We start from the raw sequence: 5679 nt of genomic DNA on the forward strand, positions 1-5679 counted from the left end.
CCCTGCGCTTCCAACTCCCATCCGCACCGCTGTGTATCATCTGGTCTAACCAGGTCTGCAAGGCGAAACTGGGGTCCTGGTAGTTGGGGGGAGGCAAGGCATCACTCTTTTAGTCAGATATACACTATATACATTCCAGAGCTTCCAAATTATGAATGACCAAGAAACTGATTCCAATCAGGGACGAAGATCCACAACATGGATGCAAAAAGGAGAACTGCCCTTTGATTCCCTACCCCAGCCTCCTTCCCACTGAGACGTTGATGCTGCTGGTACCGGCACCAAGGTATCAATAGAGGAAGGACTGCCAACAATGAGCCCAGATAAGTGGTAAACACTCAGTAAGACAAAGTGCCTATGTACCAGACACCTAAGATCTTGGCTATCTTCAACACAGCTCCTTTGAAAGTTCACACCCACCAAGTCACGGTATTTTAATTGGCTTTGTGTAGCGTTCTCAAATGTGGTGAAAATCTACTGCCCCGATGACACAAGTATCCCATCCACTTGGCAGTTTTAAATGTGCCCCGACATTAAATGTTTAGGGTTATCACTTCTAAAGGGCAAGTTAACTTTTGTCTGAATCACTTTCGAGTTTCTGACAAGGCAGCTTTCGGGTTGCACAGTTGACGTTTCTGCTGAGCACTGCCCTCCTAGGTGGACAACCAGCTGTCTACAATCTTGGGTCTTAGCTTTCCTGCTTCAGGTGGAACAGACATTAATCAACAAGTTGGCTTTTTCCTCTTTTTATTTCCATCACCACTGTAAGTATGTTGATACCACATGTTCATTCATGTTCCTTAAACACAAAGACACTCTTTTTCAAGCACTGGTTCCTTAGGCTATGCTAATTCCAAAGGACTACAAGGCAACCACGTCTCCCGAGTCTGCTCTGTGGTTGGAGTTGGCACTTGGAATTGTGAGCAACATGACAACTACCTCACATCACAACTCTAGTCATGAGTGCTTTAGGGCATTGGGGTAATATGCACTGGGGTTCAACAGTCCATGCTGAGTCCCACACAGAGCAGACGCCTGTTTTATGAAACATGTTTACCACTGAACCCATAGTAGGCTACAGCTATGCAAGGGCAAAAAGCCTGCCCTTATGATCTTCCCTATGTACTAAATAATTGCTAGAATTCTGAGTGGGGAAAGGGATAAAGAGAAAGGAAATGGTGACAATCGAAGGCAATAATCCGAGGTAGACATATGCCCCCGTGTAGGACCTAGCATAGGAACGGTTTCTTACAAAGGCAGAAGTCAGGAATCCAATGGCATTATCATTTTCTCATGCCACTAGCGAAATAATGCTGAACTCACTTTTATTTGTTCTTTGGCCTCATTCTAAAATCTCTCTGAGACCATCTGTTACAGGTAAGTTGTGGAAAGCAGTGTTTCCCCTCAAAAAAGGCAAAGTATCCACTCAAGTGGCAGCAGAGTAAGTCAAGCGCAGGAAGAACCCGTAACAATCACCGAGTCTTCAGTACATGAACCTTGCCGCCATCATGCTGCAACAGTGACATCATGTGCGCTTAGGGATTATTTTGCTCATTCTGCTGTTGGCTCTTCTGAGGCTAGCTAACCCCAAGTAGTTCCCTGGCCCTGGAGAAATCCACACGGACATCACGGACAACAATCCTCAATCTCACAGGTACACATACATGAAAGGCTATTTGAGATCATATAAAATGTGGATTAAAATATTCTTTGATAATTTAATGTCAAATACGTAATGTATAGAAGAAATGCACATGAGCCAAGGAGAGGCGGGTTGGCTGTGCCACTTAAAGATGCCCTGCCCAATTGGTTCTAAGACGCCAGCAAGCAAGAGGACATCCTAGCTGCCCTGGTGCCACAAAGACAGCCCTTCTGTTAACATGCAACTCTTCACATGCAAGTTCTGGTGAAAAAGGGCATCTCATTAAAATCCCTTTAGTGATCCGCATCATCAATCAACTACCATACAGCATCTCCCATCACACTCCTTTAAGACTAAGACCATGACTCCGTCTTGCCAGCAGCCAAGCCGATTTTAAAGGGTGGGGAGAGTACTTGGTGCAGATTGAATAATGTATTGTGTCTCATTCACGCTATACTCCTACTCTACTGCAAGGCACCCAGGGGTTTGGCCTTTGGCCTCTTTTCTAATCCTGCATCATTTCAGAACAATTGCCCATGTAGTTGAAAAGGCAGCCTTTGTTTAGTCTGGGTGAAGTTAGCGGGTGACAAAGTCAACACTAGGGCAGAATTAAGTGAATCTATTTATATAGGGTATTGACCATCGCACACGATAAGGCAAAGTCGATCACAGAGTATCCAGAGTGCCCACACTGGATGGAGCACATTCTTGGGTAAATCAGTCTAAGTGCTCAAGGTCAGTTTCCTGTTAAGAATAATAGGAGAAAGTCATTGATGGGTACATGTATGACAATCTACAATCATCTCAAAAGTAAAAAGAAACAAAAAGACCCACATCAGTCTGTCAGAGATGGCTAATGTCATCGCTTTCCTTGTTTGTCTTACACGCTTTTAGAGTAATTTGTCTAATTCTACAAACCACAGGTTACAAAATGTTCTGTTAAATCCCTTTTAAGTAATGGGGAATCACCAAGGGATTCCAATGAAATGCAAGAGTTTGAACATATTAATCTTGAAATGTTTCCCTAGGGAGGTGAGGTAAGGAAGGAGCTGGGAGAGATTTTAAAATAGCTGTCAGTAGAAAATTGAAGGGGAAAAAAAATTCATCCTAATCTTAGGAACCACTTTTAAAATGCTGTTGGAAAAAAAAACGGATTTCATATTCTCACTTAAAGGAAATTTGACAATACTAATTGAGTGTTGTTATTGTTGTGTTATTGCCATTGTGGTGGTAAAATAGAACACTGCCCAGTCCTACAGCATCCTTGCAATCATTGCTCATGTGTGATTCCACCCTTGCAGCCACTATGTCAACCAATATCATCGATTGTTCCCTTTTACACGGACAACTCTACCAAGTACAATGTTCTTCTCTGGGAACCGATCTCTCCCAATAACATATCCAAAGTGGGTGAGAAAATGTCTTGCCAACCTTGCGCTTCTAAGGAATATTCTGGCTATTAATTTTCCAAGAGATATTTGTTCATTCTTCTGTCGATGGCACCTTCAATATTCTTTACTAACATCATAAATCATCAACACTTTTCAGCCTTTTGGCTAAAATCAAGTGTAGTAACATCATAAATCTAGTATAGTAGTTCTTTTTTGCTCTTCTTTATTTACTGCCCAGCTTTTTATAAGATAATTGAAAATATTGTGACTTGCATTAGCACACCTCAGTCTTCAAAGGGACATCTCTGCGTTCTGAAGGATCTGTTACAGGTCATTTGCCCAGTGAAACGTATCCTGCGATTTCTTGACTATGGTGTTGATGGTGGAGCCAAGTAAAATGAAAGAACAGACCATTTCTATGTTTTTTAATCATGAGATTATCTATCGGTCCAGTTTGAAGGATTTTTTTTTTTACATTGCTGTGTAACCCAGACTGCAAGTGGTATTTTTAAAAACTCTTTATCAGTTAAGTCCTTTAAGTCCACTTGGCTTTTAGCAAGCAAGACTACGGTATCTGCATACCCCGGGTTGTTCATGAGCAGTCCTCCAAGCCTGATGCTACATTCTTCTTCATGTTGTCCAACATTTCAGATTATTTGCTCAGCATGCAGGTCAAGTATGTGTGGTGAAAGGACACAGCCACAGCATGTCTTGATGTAAGACATGCAGTATTCCCTTGTTAAGGCCTCCTGGTCCGCGAACAGGTTCTACATAAGCAAAGGCAGTGTTCTAGGCCTCCCAGTCTCAGCAGGGTTATCCAAATCTTATCACAATGCCTTACTTAGTCAAATGCCTTTTCCTACACATTTCCCTAGTATTCTCTGCTTTCACTCACGATCCATTTGATATCAGCAATGATACCTGTTCCACACTCTTTTCTGAAGCCAGCTTGAATTTTTGGCAGTTTATTGTCAATGTATGGCTGCAACTATTTTTATTCATCTTTAGCAAAAATGTACATGCATCTGATATTAATGATATTGGTTTTATAATTTCCACATTCTTGTGGGTCATCATTATTTTTAGAATGGATACGAAAATAGAACTCTTCCAGTTAGTCGATTTTCCAAGTTTCTTCTCATAATCAAGTAAAGCACGTCTAATGATGCCTCACAGAAACTCACTGAATTTTGAATGTATAAAATAGACTTTGTACAGAGCTCAATTGAGTGTTGTTATTGTTGTGTTCTTGATTTTGAGGCAAGAAGATGAGAAAAAGAAGATGCAATATTAAGAATAGCAAGCATTATCATGGATTTACCTATATTAGCAAGTAGCCTTTATTAACTACCATCTCTAATAGAAAATTAGTCTACATGGGACAATAGACAGTCACGTATGTATTCGATCAAAGGCCCCGCCCAAAATAAAATAACAGCCATTGAGTACTGTTGACTTAGGGTTATTCCATATGCGTTACCTTGCAAACACATTTTATACGTCTCTAGATAGAAGAGATTTCTAAAACATGATTGCTGTTGTTTTCGTTATGTCAGCTCCCACCCCTAGCGACCTTAGGCACAACAGAATGAAACACTACCTGGTCTCGGCCATCCACACAATGGCTCCTATAATGGAGGCCACTGTTGTAGCTACTGTGCCAGTTCATCTCCTTGAGGGCCTTCCACTGCCCCTCTGCCTTTTCAAGCACGATTTCCCTCTCCAGGAACTGGTCTCTCCTGACAACATGTCCAAAGGATGCGAGACGAAGTCTTGCCATTCTCGCCTCTCAGGAGCACTCTGGTTGTACTTTTTCTAAGATAGATTTGCTTGTTCCTTTGGCAAGTCCATGTTACTTTCGCTATTCTTTGCCAACACCAAAATTGAAACACATCAAGTCTTCATCAGTCTTCCTTATTCTATGTCCAATTTTCAGATATATATGATGTGATGAAAATACCACGGCTTGGGACAAACCACACTTTAGTCTTCAAAGTAACCCTTGTTTTTCAATACTCTAAAGAGGTCTTGTGCAGCACATTTACCTAATGCAAGTGTCTTCGGATCACTTGACTCCTGATTCCATGAGCAGTGATTGGGGATTCCAAATAACAAAATCCTTGACAACTTTGGTCTTTTTTCTGTTTATCATGATGTTACCTATTGGTCCCGTGGTGAGGATGTGGGCCTTCTTCACACTGAGCTGTAATCCATACCAGCGGCTGCAATCCTTGATCTTTATCAGCGAGTGCCTCAACCTCTTCTCACTTTCAGGAAGCAAAGTTATGTCATCTGCACATCAGAGATGGTTCATAAACCTTCCTCCAATCCTCACATTCCTTTTCAAATAATCCAGCTTTTCTGATGACCTCTGTATACAGACTGAATAAGTATACAGAGAGGAGACAAACCTGGCACATCTTTTCTGATTTTAGAACATGCAGTATTCCCTTATTCTGTTCACACAACTGTCTCTTGACCCATGTACAAGTTCTGCATGAACACAGTGAAGGGTTCTGGAATTCCCATTCTTTTTTTTTCCCATTTTACTGTGATTCACTTTAAAAAAAAAATCATTTTATTAGGGGCTCATACAACTCTTATTACAATCCATACATACATCAATTGTGTAAAGCGCATTTGTAC

The 5679-nt window shown here is 41.3% G+C and overlaps 1 protein-coding gene and 1 pseudogene across 7 annotated transcripts in view; one reads left to right on the forward strand and one right to left on the reverse strand.

Annotated features, from left to right (window-relative positions):
- The window catches only part of LOC101656411 (amyloid beta precursor protein), a 324648-nt gene that overhangs the window by 129049 nt on the left and 189920 nt on the right, over window positions 1-5679 (reverse strand). The gene's annotated exons all lie outside the window — the stretch shown is intronic.
- LOC115873566 lies at window positions 3179-3333 on the forward strand (annotated as a pseudogene).

Source organism: Echinops telfairi, unplaced genomic scaffold, assembly GCF_000313985.2.
Source record: "Echinops telfairi isolate 266 unplaced genomic scaffold, ASM31398v2 ScPeMD7_7469;HRSCAF=8507_0, whole genome shotgun sequence".
Lineage (NCBI taxonomy): Eukaryota > Metazoa > Chordata > Mammalia > Afrosoricida > Tenrecidae > Echinops > Echinops telfairi.